General features: G+C 46.8%; 1 protein-coding gene across 10 annotated transcripts in view; it reads right to left on the bottom strand.

The window, feature by feature from the left end:
- The window catches only part of AUTS2 (activator of transcription and developmental regulator AUTS2), a 1,119,695-nt gene that overhangs the window by 249,520 nt on the left and 853,404 nt on the right, over positions 1 to 16,771 (bottom strand). The gene's annotated exons all lie outside the window — the stretch shown is intronic.

Genomic DNA, 16,771 nt, shown 5'->3' with positions numbered 1-16,771 from the left:
TGAAGCTATTCATAAGGGGTCTTGTTCTTGTTGAGCTAGTACGCCCACTCCTGAGCCCCGGGACTTCTCTCAAAGTTAGTTTGCCATGGCCAACACTCTGTGTATGTTGTCTACTAAATTCTAATTGGGTTTTAGGGGCATTCAGACACAACGTCTATTCATTCTGCGATCGAATGATTGGTTTTCCGCACCACAGCTGGTCTGGGAAGAAAGGACGTGGCAGCTACTCACTGTTAGTTCTTGCCTATACATTTTCAAAGGACGAGGCACCAAATCTGAATCTCATAGGAGCTCTTTCCAAGGTGAGACTCTGCTTCAAAGAGACGTCAGTCCTGTCCTTTCACGAGTTGTGGAACCCAACAAACCCGACACTTTCCTTGAACTATTAGTCTGTCCTTCATCTTGCCACGTGCATGTGCTTTGAGTCTCAAAGGTTCCCATGACCTAGTTCATGTCACCATTTTTATTTGACACCTGAGGTCCCCAACTATTTTCAGCCAGGAAAAAGATATGAAGTAGATGTCAGAGAGAAAGCAAACAGGGTCCGGAAAGGCTTTTAGTGTTGTTGTTGTTGTTGTTGGTGGTGGTGGTGTTTTCTAACGGGTCAAGTTCCTAAATAGCAACCATACGTATGGGCAGGAGTATACACTACCTTTTCCATAGTGCCCTTTCTGGCCACATAATTTAGCAGAATTATGAAAACTGACAACGCAAACCCAATCTTTGCTCAACTTTCATCAATTCTCTTCTAGACCCTTCTTGCCCCCAAATGCTGTATTTCAATCCTATAATCGGATTGAAACACATTATAAAAAATAACTTCAAAAGTACGTTTGGAGATGGCTTTAAACATAAAAAAAAGGACATTGAAATAAGTTAGGCGTAGGCCTTTCCAGGCTGTTTCTAAGTGTTCATTGTTACTACATTTCACATTAAGATGTTGACACGGACAAGGAAGCAAATAAAGGTATTGGTGATTCAAGTATCTTACCAGCATTTCAAGGAGAAAGTATCTTCCCAAAAGGCTAGATTTTCATTTACCGAATAAGACATTTAACATCCCTTCATTTCCTGCATGCCTTTTCTTCCATTTACATGTTTTTCCGGATTGATCTATGACTTTTAGAGCTTGGGAAGTGAGCAATTTATGTCATTAAGTTAACTGGACACAGACCATATGTAAGAAGCCCAGGCACACGGTACTCCAGCCGGTTCTCCCATAGATTCTCTACTCTCTCCTGTCAGTCTCAACGGGGATTCTCTACGAGGCAGAAGAGACACCAAGCATCAGATAGGCTTCATGAGCTAAGATTCAGGCATGGGTCAACTCATCTGATACCACTAAACCCACTGGATCAATGTCTAAAACTCATTTTGACTCGTCCCTAGTTGCCATTCTAAGCCGGACAGTTGCCTAGGGAGCCCTCTGGGGGACTCACCTGGTGTTGGGTGCTTTACAGGCTCAGCATATACGGAAGAAGCATCCTACTTAAGGCTTGAGAGGATGTGGTTTCTCTTTTGAGCTCTGTTGCATATTTGCTGAGTTAAAAAAAAAAAATCCCATACTCAGTAAGGCTGTATGGTGTAATGCCCAAGTCCCAAGGATCTAGGAATGAGAACCCGGTTCGTTCTTATATCCACTTGCCACCAGAGTGGTCTGGACCTCAGTTTTCTCACCGACAGATAAATTGCACTTAATTATATGTAAGGTGTCTTTAGCTACATAACTTACCCCCCCAAACACAAATCCTTCACAATTTTTACATTTTTAAAAAACGTTAATTTATATTTGAAAGAGTGCACGCGAGGTGGGGGGGGGGGCGGAGGAAGGGGCAGAGAGAGACTGAGACAGAATCTGAAGCAGGTTCCAGGTTCTAAGCTGTCAACACAGAGCCCAATACGGGGCTTGAACCCGCGAGTCGTGAGATCATGACCAGAGCTGAAGTTGGACACTGAACCGACCGAGCCACCCAGGTGCCTGTACAATTTTTACATTTTAATCTCACAAGTAACATATGTTCCAACAATATAACAAAGGATTGGCTGGAACCCTATGAATTTGCTGATATTTGGCTGTTTTCGATCCATAGATACGGCAATTTCATATGGTTCACCTTAGCATACAGTACTATACATGGAAGCCTTTCCTTGCTGTTCAAACATCAATGCTGGCCTATATTAATAACTTATATTTGTATAGTGCTTTAAAAGTTGAAAAGTGCTTTCATGTACATTATTCATATGCAACAAACATTTCCCAAGGGCCTGCTATATGCTTGGGGCCTCTGAATACAATTTTTTCATTTAATCTTCACCGGCATCTGGGAAAGGTGGGTTATTCTGATCTACAGGGAAGTGAAAAAACTCCAGACAATGGGGTATCGTCTCCAAGGTCACACAGCAAATAAATGGCAGCCGCCAATCACACTCAGCTCAGAGTCCACGCTCTTCCCACAGACTCTCCCCCTCCCCCCCCCCCCCCCCCCCGGTCCGGGCAAGTCTAATGTTTTTCTCCCATCCTAAGAACCTTTGTGATAGTGATAAGATCACCCTTCTGATGGGCAATGAGAGGATGTTTCAGGCCTGCACTGATCTTCCCCCTTCTCTTGGCTTGTAGTACCTTGCCTGAAAATGGCAGGTTCCTCCCCAAATCCTGCTGGAGGAGCAAGGTGCAGGTGTGTGGGAGCGGTGGGGGGGGGGGGGCTCCTTGTATCTGCAGGGACTCTTACCGAGGGGGGAAAAAAAAAGCACATCTTCTAGGTAGAAACTCTGTTGCTTGGCTGGAAGCTAACCCCTACGACATACATTACTGTCTTTCTGTTCAATCAGTGTTCTGCTACAAGAATCAGTTACATTCAATCATCTGAAAGAGCTATTAAAATCCTGATAAAAAATTCATAAAGTAACACACAGTAATGAATCAGGAGAATTCAGTAAAGTGAGACCTAGCCGTAGAGCAGGGCAAAAATGAAGGTGAACGATCGTTTGGGCCCAGCGGCCATGAAATACCCTTTTGGAAGATGAATAATTCTGTTTAGGGCTGATAAGTTGAACTAATTTATAATGCTGTTTTAGGTCCACTGCTGAAATATTTCAAATCCCTCAACTTTAAAATGCATTGCCTGTCAGAAACTGGTCTCTTAACAGTTTCCTCTTAACATTTTTCAAAATGTAACCTAGACCAATTTGCATGATTTAATGCTTATTGTATTATACTGTGCAAGATTTAAAATGGGAAATAAAACTTAAAAAAAAAAAAGAGAGAGCGCGAGAGCAAGAGAGAGGGAGAGAGACAGAGAGAGGCAGACAAGGTGGCACTAAGGGAACAAGAGAGGGGCCACAGGGGGAATTAAGATCTGTCAGTGCTTGGCAGAGCATCCTCCTGGGACAAGGGAGATCTAACTGGGCATCAAGGATCGGACAGCTTCTAACCTGGTGAGTAGACCCGGGTGGCTAAGGGACGGTGGGAACCTCCCTCCATAGGGCAAGTTGGAAAAGCAACTTTGTGAATCGATAGGAGGTGGCAGACTCAAGTGGTCCACTGAATTTTCACCACTGCCCTCCCATCCCATTCCCACACGATCCCCGGAAATCCTTGGATGTGCTCATAGGAGTCACTGCCATGGTCTAGGTTCAGGACCGTATTATTCCTCCCTGGATTCTGGCGAAAAAAGCCTCTTTCTTCTCTCCTCTCCTCAATCCACCCTCTGTTCCGCTGCTACACTTATCTTTATAAAGCAATTGGAGCATGTTATTAATTTTAATAACCTTCAATGGCTTCCCACTGCCTACAGGAGAGACTCTGAATGCCTGAACATCGTCTGCAAGCCTCTCTATTCTATAGCCCCCAATGTCTATTTGGTTACCTCTTCTGCGACTTTACAAAAGCAAGGAAGGAAGGAAACAGGGAATGGTTACAAAGCACGTAACTGAAAAGCATTAGCACCCAGAGTATATAGGGAACTCTGCAGGTCAATATAACCAAAGAGTAGCAACCTAATAAAAAAAAAAATAGGCAAAATACATCAATATGGTGAATGGGCTATAAACATGCAAAAAGATGCTCAATTTCACTAGTGACTGGGAAAATCTGAATTATGAGAACGGTGAGAACATATTTTATTATCTATCGGATAGGCAAGTATTAAAATGTCTATTGATAGCAAGTGTTGGGCAAGATGTAGCAGAAGGGGACTCTCACGTGCCTTCAGGATGTGGAAACGGATTCAACCACTATACAGAGCAACTAACAATAAGCAGTCAAGGTGAAAGGCACCTACCGGATCCTTGGTCTAAAGGAAACTTGGTTTATGGTGGAATTCTTCATGATAGTGGAAATGGAAGACAATCTAAATACCCACCAACAGGAGGATGAATAAAGTATGGTGTATCCATATAATGAAATAATATACAGCAGTTAAAGTGAATTGGGAGCTCTACCAAAAATAGACAGACATCCAAAAACAGAACATGTAACTAAGGAAGCAACTTTCAAAAAGGATATGGATGGAGGACATGATTCAAGTACAATTTAAAAGTGGTAAAATAAATCTATCCAGTGTTTAACTCACTAAATTACAGGGCCATTCAAGAGAAGAGTAGGTGACCTCTATGGGAATAGCATTTTCTTTATTTTTAAAAAAAATTTTTAATGTTTATTTATTTTTGACAGAGACAGAGAGAGCATGAGCAGGGGAGGGGCACAGAGAGAGGGAGACACAGAATCCGAAGCAGGCTCCAGGCTCCGAGCTGTCAGCATAGAGCCCAACGTGGGGCTCAAACTCAGAGACCGTGAAATCATGACCTGAGCTGAAGTCAGACACTCAACTGACAGAGCCACCCAGGTGCCCCTAGTGTTTTCTTTTCATAAAGGGGCTAGGTTAGGACTAAACCCCACCCCCCCCCCCCCCCACCCAAAGCAAGAGACGGCTTACAGCAAGCATTGGAAAGTGGAGTACCTTCATCAGTGTGCATCAGTGTGGTCTGCTGTGGCTGTTGGTACCATGCTGGGGGCAGAGGGCTAAATAACATGCCTTCCAGGCTGGACAGACTCAAAATTCTCCCCTGGCTACACCCTCACTTGCATAATGGAACGCTCTTTGATTGCACACAGGCTTTTGATGTCTTCAGTTATGGAAAACAACCGTGCCTCTTATGGAGCCCATGGCTTCCGGGGCCGTGCTCTCCATTTATTCATTTAGCAGGCCGTGGATCTGATCAGAAATAGCCACTTTGGTAGATGGACCACTAGCGCCCAGAGATTTTACAAATCTTGATTAATTGTTTCAGTGCCTTGTTATGAAGGGTCTCCTCCACGTTGTGTTACTTAAAAATTTTTACACAACCCAAGTTGTCAAATGGAGGCAGAAACCCCACATAACATGTGATAATAAGGCTGTTACTGTGAAGGGCTCACTAATCCTGTATTTATTCACCTGTTCCCCATTACACAGATCTGTTAAACTAGCACTTTGTCCATCAACACTTGAGTGCTTAAAGCTGAGTAGGCCTCTTTTGTAATTGCTGGCACCAGCAAAAGCCAAATTGCGAGCTCTCAGAATGTGGCTGGAACTGTTGGATTCGCCTGATCGATCCGTGCCACGCTCACTTGTCCAAGACCTGCCGCCCCCCACCCCCCCAACTTCACTCACCCATGTGTATGCAGCAAAAGCTGCATGGGTTAAAAAAAAAAGAGAGAGAGAAAGGAGCTGGGGAAGGAAACAAGAGAAAAAGCCAAACGAAATGATTTCCTCTGGTGACATTTCTGCTGGGTTACACCTCCACCAAGGATTTATGGCTTCACAAAGCTACAAAACTAACCATATGGTCAATTAAAAAGAATTCCAATTTCCGTGCTCCTGGGCCCAGAAACTGAGAGAGAGAAGTTTCCTGTTAACAAGGATCCTCGTCTTTCTGGAGGGCTAAAGTACACCCCAAATCATGTAAGCTACGAAAAGCAACTATGAAAAACGACGGACATTCTCCTACTGGGCACTGCCGCAGCCCCCTGCTCTGCACTTGGAGCATCGCCGTCACCTGCCCCCTTGCTTCTGACCCTGGGATAACTTTTATAGAGTCACAAGTGAGTTGAAGAACTCCAAAGAATTTCACACTTCCCTCCAAATGGTCTGGCTTCACCTCTGCATCAAGTAGCTCAAAAGAGCATTTGAAATCTTAGAGCCAGCAGGCTTAGCGATGTCCAGAAAAAGCCCTGCAAACGCCTCTGTGTCGCCAATATCAAATGGACAGTGGGTCATCTGAACTGCTAGCTGCCGTGAGTTCTGAGCATGTGGCCTGCCAGGGCACCGCTGCCTCGATGGCACGTGCCTGACAGTGATAAACATGGACACCCACCTTCACGAATGGAAGGGGGTGGTCCCAGACAAGCACGTGCTGCCTGCCACGGCCCTGCCGATCCAGCCAAAGGGTTCAATTACAGGAAGATTGGTATCTTAGTCTGTCCCTCAGAAGCTCATGAAGTTAAAGGGGGTTCAGGTAGGCCAACCTATGACTGATCAACCAAATGGGGACACTGCAGAGTCAAAGGGGGAGCTCTTGATTATGCCAAGACAAAAGGCATACGTAACTTGGGCTGTCCCGGGGAAACTGGGCTGGGTGATTACCTGGTTTAGGCGGCTATTTTTTATGGCCTCTCCAAATTTGAAGGAGTTGGAGCGGGGGGAGGCAGGCCAAAATATTCAAATAACTCTTTCTCTCACAGGAAGACACAGCCAGATTGGAAACTGTTGATGTGGCAAGGCCAATTTCATAAGGAAATTTGACTATTTGGGTTTTCTTCCCTTGCTTTCCTCTATTGTAGCAGTTCTCAAGTGTTTTGGCTGAAGGACCTTTTTATACTCTTAAAATTTTTGGAAGACTTCCAAAATGCTATAATTAATGTGTATTACCGCTACCAATGGTTATCTTATGAGAAATTAAAACTGAGAAAAGTATAAAGTGTTTATTAATTCACTTAAAAATAACAATAGATCAATTACCTGTTAACAAATATTAAAAAAAAATTTTTTTTAATGTTCACCTATTTTTGAGAGAGAAACAGAGCAGGGGAGGGGCAGAGAGGGAGGGAGACAGAATCCCAAGCAGGCTCCAGGCTCTGAGCTGTCAGCACAGAGCCTGACATGGGGCTTGAACTCACGAACCACGAGATCATGACCTGAGCCGAAGAGACGCTCAACCGACTGAGCCACCCGGGTGCTCCAACAAATAAAATATTTTTAAGAAAAATAACTAGAATTTCCCGAACCAAAAACTTAGAGAGAGGAGGAACACTGTTCTACATTTTTGCAAATCTCTCGAATGTCTGGTCTGGCTGAAGATAGCTGGATCCTCCTATCTGCTATCTGTGTGTTCAGTCTTTCTCAACCGCACGTCTGGAAAACTCCACTGTGCGTTTGTGAGGGAATGTGAGTAGCTGGCAAAGCCAAACGAGTGTCTTACTCTAATGAAAATCGTGTTGGCACTGTAGAACTCCTGAAAGGGACCCCTCCCCTCTCAATGCCTGGACCACATGTGGAGAATTGCTGTGACCCTGGAGTGAAGGAATGAAAATGTTTCCCTAGTTTTTAGGAATATTTGGTTACTAAGGCCTTCTCTGTGCAAGAAGAAAGGCAAACTAGTCTTCTTCTGTTGCTAATGATTCTGGCACTGAGTTTAAAGGCCATCAAAATCTATTTGAATGAGGAAGATCGAGTTTGAGGAAAGAATTTCAGTGCCTAAGATGGGGAAGGGCTTTGCAAAGATGTGAAGAAGGATTCGCTCGCGATGGGGTGGCAGAGAAAGGGCTGTTTTCAGAATATCTGCGACCCAGGCCCTGTTTTGGGATAGCCCACAGGAGAAGCAAGACCCTAGGGGGAAAAGGCCAGACCAAACAAAAGTGTATTCACGTGGACAGAGGCGGGGGATGGGGGGTGTCCCGATAGTGAGCAGGGGGTCCATACAGCCTAACCTTCCAAACTTCGAAATGGCTCGGCAACAGGTAGGTCACTGCACCTGGACACAGCTCTGAGGATAAAGGGAGCACCGGGAATGACTTAAGTTCAAGTTCTCTTTAGGGGTGCTGTTGTAAGTAGGAAATGAAACTGACTTAAGAAAGCAAAGAAATGTGGTTATTTCTTCCACACTAGAGGCTGGGGACTGAGGGTCCTAGTCACTTCTTTTGAATCGGTCTTGCCTAATTTAGGAAGCCAGCAGCAAGCTGGGCCTTTGCCGAGGCTGTGAGTGCACCCTGCCCCGCCCCGCCCCACCCCCCCATTCCGAGGCCTCAGGGAGGGCTAAACGGCTCAGTGAGTCAGCTTGGCTTATCTGGGCTCGAAGCTGCCAAGAGGTGGAGAAGAGAAGTTGCAGCAGTTACCTTCTGAGGGTCAGGCTCTTAGCACCAGGGGTTGGTTAGCCACGAGCCTGCCAAGGGCTTACACCAGGGATCAGACAGGGAGCTCATGCCGTTCTACACTTTAGTTTCCTTGTCTGTGGATCGGAGAACCCTCCCTATGCTCTGGGGTTGTAACGATGAACGAAATGAAATCATGGGAAAGCACCTGCCACGGCAAAGCATCTGGAACAAAGGAATCGCTAATCCAGTCAGCTATAGCTCCTGTGGAAAAATCTTCCCCGGCCTTACTCCCTGGGTCAGAATGCCTTATAATTTCTCATGGTCCCCACCCCTCTCCCGTGCGGTGTGGCTGTGATTACACAGAATGCGGTGGGATTCTTGAGTCAAGTCTGCCCTGTGCACCACAGCTCCGTGAGGCAGGAGCGATGCTTTGGCTTTTGTTCTCTCCACCACAGTTCGCTGTGTCAAGTGCAGTGTTTGGTACTTCATAGGCCAGCGATGCTGGAATGAATGAATGAATGAATGAATGAATGATGTGGTGCACACTTTTTCATTATTAGTTCCGAACAATTCCTTTCTGGGGTTTGGGTTTGACTATACTCGATGCAGATGGTGAGATTTCAAGAATCTGAGATTTGAAAGAAAAACGGAATCGCGGGGGTGGGAGTGGGGTGGGGAATCTACAACCCTAAGGAAGGCAAAGGGGAGGCAGCCCAGTATGGACATGGGGTACCGAGAAAGGAAGCTTCTTGAGAAAAGGGGCTTCAGTTTTGAACAAGACCCCAAGCAAGTCAGGGTCTTAAAATGCAAACACAGCATGTTATCCTCATCATACCTAACCCTTTCTCCACAGCACTGGTAAGTAAGCTAGTTAATAGGTGATTAAAACATTTCTATCTGATTACTACACAGTTAAACGCTTAAAAAGGAATCACAGTTAATGGGACAGCACAGGCAAGATCGTAAATTATGGCTGGAGCGTGTGTGCGTGCGCACATGCGCGGTGTGGAAGCAAATCACGCCCCTTCCCACACACACCCCCCTCTTCTCAGTCCCCTCCAGTTTCATTTTTTGGAGCTGGTGATTCAAAAGTGACTTTGGGGGAGAGGAAGGTATCGAGGAGGTGGGGGAAAGGATGTGGAAGGGGAAGAAGGATTTCGGGCAATTGAAGGATTTCAATACACAGAAGCAAAAATACCTGGCTGATACCTCCGTAATTAGAGATGCCAGCTAACAAACATCAAACAACGGGCACAACGAATAAAGCAGATGTGTTACTTTTCCATTTCTGAAAAAGCGACACAACTCTGGCTACTCTTTGGCACCCCTGTCCCCTCCCCCTCCTGTCTCCCTCCGTTTCTTTCCTTCCCTCCCAACCCCCTCTCTCTCTCTCTCTCTCTCTCTCTCTCTCTGACAGCACTATTAATGATCGTTAATGCCCCACAGGCTCTAATGGGTCCCGCTGGGAGTCCAGAAATACTGCAATTTGTATTGAGGATTTAGACATAACAAAAAAAAAAAAAAAAAAAAAAAGCCCTCTGCTCCAGGGAGCCCGAGCTTGATCAGTTAGCTACCCCCCTGGAATTGCACAACAGAATAATAAATGACAGCTCTTCGATTAAATCAAGCCTTCTGCTGTAAGTGCTGGAGAGAGTGTGATTGTCACTAACAATCTACTGCTTGTTAACACCACTGGGGTATGAACAAACAGTAGTCAACACTTAAAAAATTAAGTCTTTGGAATACCTTTGGTATGTGTGCATACACGCGCACACACACACGCTCATCCGAGCTACGTGTGCACACGCCCGCAATTTTCAGAACCCCCTCCCCGACTCAGGTATCTTGGGTTGGTTTTTATGTTTCGGTTTTCTGGTTTCTTACGTGTTCAGAAAAGCTCAATAAGAAAAGCCAGCTGCTGTCACATTGAAGGAAAAAAAAAAAAAACCAAACCCCAAAGAATCACACGTACATACACACCGCAGATACAGCATTCTCGAGGACACAATGTACAAAGTGATAAAGCTTTATTTACCCTGTTTCTCAGGTTAGTCTAAAGAATCTGTGAGCAGAGCAGGCCAACACTGAGCTTGTGGGTGATTCGCCATTTAAACGGATTTCTTTAAGGTGGTTACGAGGTTGCGTTCCGGACAACAAGTTACTTCAACAAAGTGGGTGATTAAGAGGAGGTCTGGTTTGGGTCGGTGCTCACCCAGAACTAGCAGCCCCCAGGCTTGGAGGGTCCAGCTTTACTGGATGGGAGGGGCAAGATGCTTTCCTGTCCTCTCCTGGCCTTTCACACCCCCCAGTGCCATCTGAGACCTCAGCGGAGCCTCCGGAACACTTGAGGGACATCGCGGAGCACTGGGCACGGCCAGCACGGGTCGGGATGCACGGCACACTGAGCAGAGTTAATTGGCCCCATAGAGAGGAGACACAGGGTCCCTCATCCCAGCCTGCGAGAAGGAACAACAGGGCCTGCCTCTAAGGTGCTTACACTTGAAATCAGAAGGGCAGCCAGAAGGGGTCCCCCCAAGCCCGGGAAGAGCAGCGGTGGTGAAGCTGGCTGACCGGAGTCCCTGGAGACGGATGGTGTCCGTCTGCACTTGACCTTTCCACGAGGCGCGATCACATGTTTGTTTTGACAGGACAGCTGAGAATGATGAGTCTCCTACCCTCTTCCTCCCTCCCTCCCTCCGGCCCTCTCCGGCCTCCAGGCCTCCACCTCCTCCCCCCCCCCCCAACCCCATGGTGGAGAGTAGGATTCCACACAGCATCTTAAAGTGAAAGGCAGATGGTCTGAACTACAGTCAGCCACATTCACTTGCAGATTCAGAATTATTGATGATAAAAGCTAAACTATGAGGCATGTTCCATCTGTTTATTTTCCAATTTTCATTTGTTGTAGCCCTGTTAATATTACTGGGATTTTCCTCTCTCTCCAGAAGAGTTGCCATAAGGGCATCTACCTAGAGACATCTGTCGCCTCTCGCTCCAGACGCCGTCGCCCTCACCACTGCTGCTGAGGCTCTGCGCTCTCCCTCCTCACCAGCCCCCCACGGCCCCCCTTTCTGTTCTCCCATGCTGGGCAAGTCTGCAGCCTTCCCCTGTGACCATGACTGCACCCCCGTCTTCAGTCCAAGGGGTAAAAAGGACCCTCGAGGGACTGCGCCTGGGGCTGTGGGGGCCTCCCCCGTCCCAGGGCTCTGGGACTGAGCTCATCGGCCAGTGCTTCTCAAACTGGGTGCCAGGAGGGACACCAGTCTCAAGGACAGCGCCTGGTCCTGGAGCAGTACTTGTACGACAAGACTGGAAAGAAGGGCCTGATGAGTGCTGAAGACGTTGCTGATACAGAAGGGCACACACACACATTATGAGATGGGAGCGTGCCCCTGAGGTCCCCACCCATCCTGGCAGGACCATGTGGTCCCCGACATGGGGACAGTCTGGCAGAGAAATCCGACAGGCCCTCCCTCCCGGCGCCCTATGGTCAGCAGGATCTTGGAGCGTGTGGCTTAAATTCCCCAGCTGCATTTTCTGTCCCCGCTCACCTGCTCTCTCCTCGGGGCAACAGCTGGACTTAGCCCGGTTCCAACACCGGCTCAGAGGGGCCACGTGCACCGCGTGCCAGCGAGAACTTCCTAAGTAACTTATAGGCCTCCTTTAATCAACAGGCAAAGCTCTCCATCTTGTTGACACTTATGACCCTCGATTTAAAATACTCCAATTGTTCAATTCAGATGAGACCTGGAGAAAGCGCAGGCCTTTTCCATTAGGACACTTTCTAATGGGGGCAATACATCAAGTCCCTGCCTCTAATCTGAATAACAGCTGTTTAGAAACCTGTCCTGGGTCTATCATTTGGAGCTGCTTTGAGGAAGATCAACATTCCTCGCATCAGCTTCCTCGTCGTCTCTGCTCTGGGAAAACTGGTCAAAAGGACCCTGAGAGGGAGCCGTCCCCCACCTGGTTTCATTCTGCTTCTGCCTCCCTTTTTCTTCTCCCCAAGACTTCTGCGTCTCATCCAAGCGGCAGTCCTGAACATTCTTCTCTTTGGTAGCCTCGCCTGAGGTTCGTGAACAAGTAAAAATATAGTGGTGATCATTTAGTGAGCACTGAGAGGGTGACGGTCCCCAGCCGGGCACAGGAGAGCCACTAAAGAAAAATGGCCCGTCTGGTGAAGCAAGACGCACTGGGGTTGGAGCCTCAGGCCCTCCTCTCCCAACTGCTAGAGTGAGTTGATTTATTGGGGTGCAGTCTTTGCCACAGCTACAACAGAAGTGTACTTTCTTGGCTTGCTTGCTTTCTTTCTTTCTTTCTTTCTTTCTCTCTCTCTCTCTCTCCCTCCCTCTTTCTTTCTCTTTCTTTCTTTCTCTCTCTCTCTCCCTCCTCTTTCTTTCTCTCTCTCCCTCCTCTTTCTTTCTCTTTCTTTCTTTCTCTCCCTTTTTTCTTTTTCTTTCTTTCTTTCTTTCTTTCTTTCTTTCTTTCTTTCTTTTTTTCTTTCTTTCTTTCTTTCTTTCTTTCTTTCTTTCTTTCTTTCTTTCTCTCTCTTTCTCTTTCTTTCTTTCTTTCTTTCTTTCTTTCTTTCTTTCTTTCTTTCTTTCTTTCTTTCTGCCTCTTTCTTTCTCTCTCTCTTTCTTTCTTTCTGTCTGTCTTCCGGTTAGAATACAGGCTTCATGGAGGCACGGTGGACCAATCAGAGCTCTTTGGGGCCGGCATTAGTAGGACACTACGGTCCTTGTCCTGCACGAATACCCATGGACACCACTACCACCATGGTGTTCTGATGACAGAGTTAAAGAGCAAAACACAGCTCATCCCTCCTGACAGTGTCAAAATAAAACCCATCGTGTAAATCTAAAAACTGAAAAGGACGACTCTGGCTTGTCTTAGAAGATTTTGGACATTTTGCTGCCAAGCCCGAACAGTCGCAGGAACCTCACAATTTACAGAGACGAACAGGGACACCTGGGTGGCTCCGCCGGTGAAGCATGTGGCTCTTGATTTTGGTTCAGGTCATGATCTCACAGTGCGTGGGACTGGGTCCCACGTCAGGCTCTATGTTGACAGCATGGAGCCTCCCTGAGATTCTCTCTCTCCCTCTCTCTCTGCCCCTCCCTGGCGTGTGCGCACGCGCTCTCTCTCTCTCTCTCTCAAAATAAATACGTAAACTTAAAAACAAAGAGAAAAACAATTTAGATTTATTTCCTAAACCCACTGCATCTTAGGAGAAGGAACCAGCCACATAATTGAAATTGTCCGTTCTTTACACGGGTGTGATAGATCCTGCTCCCCCGTGCCCGTCTCCCTCGTTCCTGTGTCAGTCACACATCTACACTGCTGTTCACACTTCAGCCACAAGGCCTCTGCGCTTATAATCTGTTATTTTGCTGTCGACTCGTCATGCCTCATTAGTCAGCTTTGACACCTGCACCTAATACCTTTTCCCTGACAACGCAGGACAGCTTCTGGCGCGAGCAGATATTTTCCAGAATAGCTTCAGCAGAGGTCTCCGATGGTGTGGCAAAGGTGTGATGTGGGGTCAGTGGGGCTCCCCTTATCCCATTTGGTAAGCCCTCTTCATTAAACTTCTCTAAAATTGGCTTCCTTTAAAGACTGTGCATGTGGCTGTTAAAGCCGGAAGACAGAATGCAAACAGAAGAAAATAAAAATAGCCTATAAAACTTTAATATTTAATTTACGACAAATCTATTGGTGTAGGCTCATGTGCAGCAACCTGCAAAGTGGCAGATGAGAAATGTCTAGATACGGAGAAAAGCAGTATGAAGATTTTTATAACCGAGCTTAAAATTCATGACGTATTATGAAATTAATGAAAATCTCAGATTTAAAAATTCAAATTCATTGCTGCTAGCTCAACTAGCAGGAAATCTCAGTTCTAATTTAGCAGAGGGGAGATGGTTGATATAAAATAAAAAACAAAACAAAAAGAAGTGTGTTCTTAAAAAAGTGATTTTTCTTTGGTGGTAAACCTTTTCTCTGCATTTGGGCCAATCATCAGACTGGTTCTCACGTACAGACCATCGGATCATAGCAAACGCACGGACATGCCCTATAGTTTATTGACTTCAAAACTGTCATTCTGGACTGACAATGTATCAGTCTAACTATGCGGTTACTATCTGGTGACACAAACAGATCTAGTAAGTGGCCAGCATAGTTGGGTTAACGTGTGACAATGTATTGGGCCATGGTCAGTGCCTCCTTTGGGGACCATCTTCCCTTTCCAAAATATTTGAACCGCTTAGGCCAGAGTCTGAGCGAAATAATGAGTTGCATCCAGGCTACGAACACCTACAGGTGATACCACCTTCTCTCCCCTGGTTCTCGCTCTCCCCTCCCCTCTTCTTAGGGAGCGTTTGAAATGTATGGGAACACGTTTCAGGTGTCACAGTGATGGGAGGACTACTGGTATTTAACTGGCAGAGCAATGTCGTTAAGCGTCTTAGCAAGTGTGGAAATGGCCCCACCCCAAATATCAGTAACCACCCTGCTGACAAATGATGGAGGATACAGACAATCTTGAAGAAAGATCACATCTTCCTTGTCTGTTTCCCCAACTCCTCACTCACAAAACATATCCACTTCAGAACAAGACCATGTAACACCTCAGATATTTATTATCAGCGCTTTGCCTGAATGGGAACCTCCCCAAGCTCACAACCAGTAAGAAGTTGGTGAGTGTGATTGGCCCTTCCTACCACACACGACACTGAGGTGAGGGCTCCTGGAAACCGGGCACTTTGGGAGCCGTGACCTCCCGATGCAGCTATCTTCCGTCACTACTTTTCTGCAGGGGACACAAACATTCTTGAGATCCTAAGCTCTATAAGCACCACTGGGAGCTGTGGGCACAAGTCATTCCAATAGAAGGAGATTCTCGATTCCATCATGGTTCATTTCCCTCACGACTCTACTCACCAACAGCGATTTCACTCAGTTCATTTCAAACAGCTGTGGTTCACCTCCTGTTTCAACAGGACGGAAGTAGAGCAACCGACCACTGTAACGTACAACGTCTTCCATTGGCTGTTGATGGTGTGTTCCTACACAAGAGCCACTGTCTTTGTCCAACATCTAGAAAGATCACCATTAACATGGAGCTGGGTGAGAAACGTGGTTGGAGAGCAGAAGGGGAAAAGGTGAGCCTGAGGCAGTTCCTAAGCAGACTGGTGAGAAGTTTTTGCAACCAGAGGTCTTTGGGAACTGGCTTTGTCAGACCCTATGACACAGCTGTCTGTGTACTGGAGTGGGGGAAGTCATGGATGCTCTTTTGTTTCTTATCAGGATAGGCTTCTAGAAGAGATGCGTCATTTAGGAACAGGCTGACTACTGATCCAGGTCTCGTGAATGAGGATGGACGGAGGAGAACACTACCAGCAGACGAGGCTGTTGGGGCAGGAGGGCGAGTTCCTGAGCTGTGGACGCACAGCTGACAACAGAAGTGAAGGGCACCCCAATGCCACCTGCTTCTCTGACATTAATGGGATTTCTGAGGTTGAGCTAGGTTGGAGTTCAAGTCTGGAAAAAGGAAATAAAAAAGCTGGGCTGGCTGCAAACTCGCTCTACGTTTTGACGGCAAAGATTACATGTCATTTTAGGTGCTGTGGAGGGGGAGGCTCACAACCCTGTGGGACTTTGCCCGTCTCCTGACGGTGCTGGGAGCAAAGCCAAACAGGCCCCACCACACCCCCAACCCCAACCACGACAACCACAACACGGGGGAAGGGGCAGTGGAGGAGCCAGGCCTGTGACGGTGAGGGTCCCCGAGGGTGACGGCAACTGCTTTTACCACCTGGGGGTATGGCTCTGCCATTCGATCAGAGGCTACGTAAACGTGGCCATCTCTTGTCCAAAGGGACCCTTCATCTGCGGGGCTTCCTGGTCTCCGGGTTCTGACCACAGATTTAGAAGGGCTCTTTGAGGGAAGAAGCGGAGCTGGCTGGCAGGCCGTCCCGTAGGCCAGCAAGAAACAGCCCTTCCAGTTAAATCTCCAGTTTCCGTAAGGAATCTCACGATTTAAAGCAACTTCCTGCCCCCACCTTCGATTGGTAGCCCCAGGAACCACCCTGGTGGTCTTTACGTTTGGATCATGTGCCCCCAAAGTAGAAACAAACAGAAAAACAAATTTCACTCTCCTAACGTATTTCTATTTATTTAGACCCTGGGCTCGCACAGCACTATACTAGCGTATTTCTGAAACATACACACACAAAATAAATCCAGACGAGTGAGATAAAAATAAGTAGAAACAGTGGTTCTATATTTTTCTCCTCACATCCCCCAAAACTGTTGCCTTTCACGCACACTTTGGAAAGCATCAGTTTATAGAGTGTATCGCTTGGTGCCCAGAGAAAATTCGGAAGGTCATGCATTTCCTCTCGAGCATTTGAACTTACT

This window comes from Felis catus, chromosome E3, assembly GCF_018350175.1.
Source record: "Felis catus isolate Fca126 chromosome E3, F.catus_Fca126_mat1.0, whole genome shotgun sequence".
In the NCBI taxonomy this organism is placed as follows: domain Eukaryota; kingdom Metazoa; phylum Chordata; class Mammalia; order Carnivora; family Felidae; genus Felis; species Felis catus.
The sequence above is the reverse complement of the archived record's forward strand: the minus strand, read 5'-3'. Positions and strand labels throughout refer to the sequence as shown.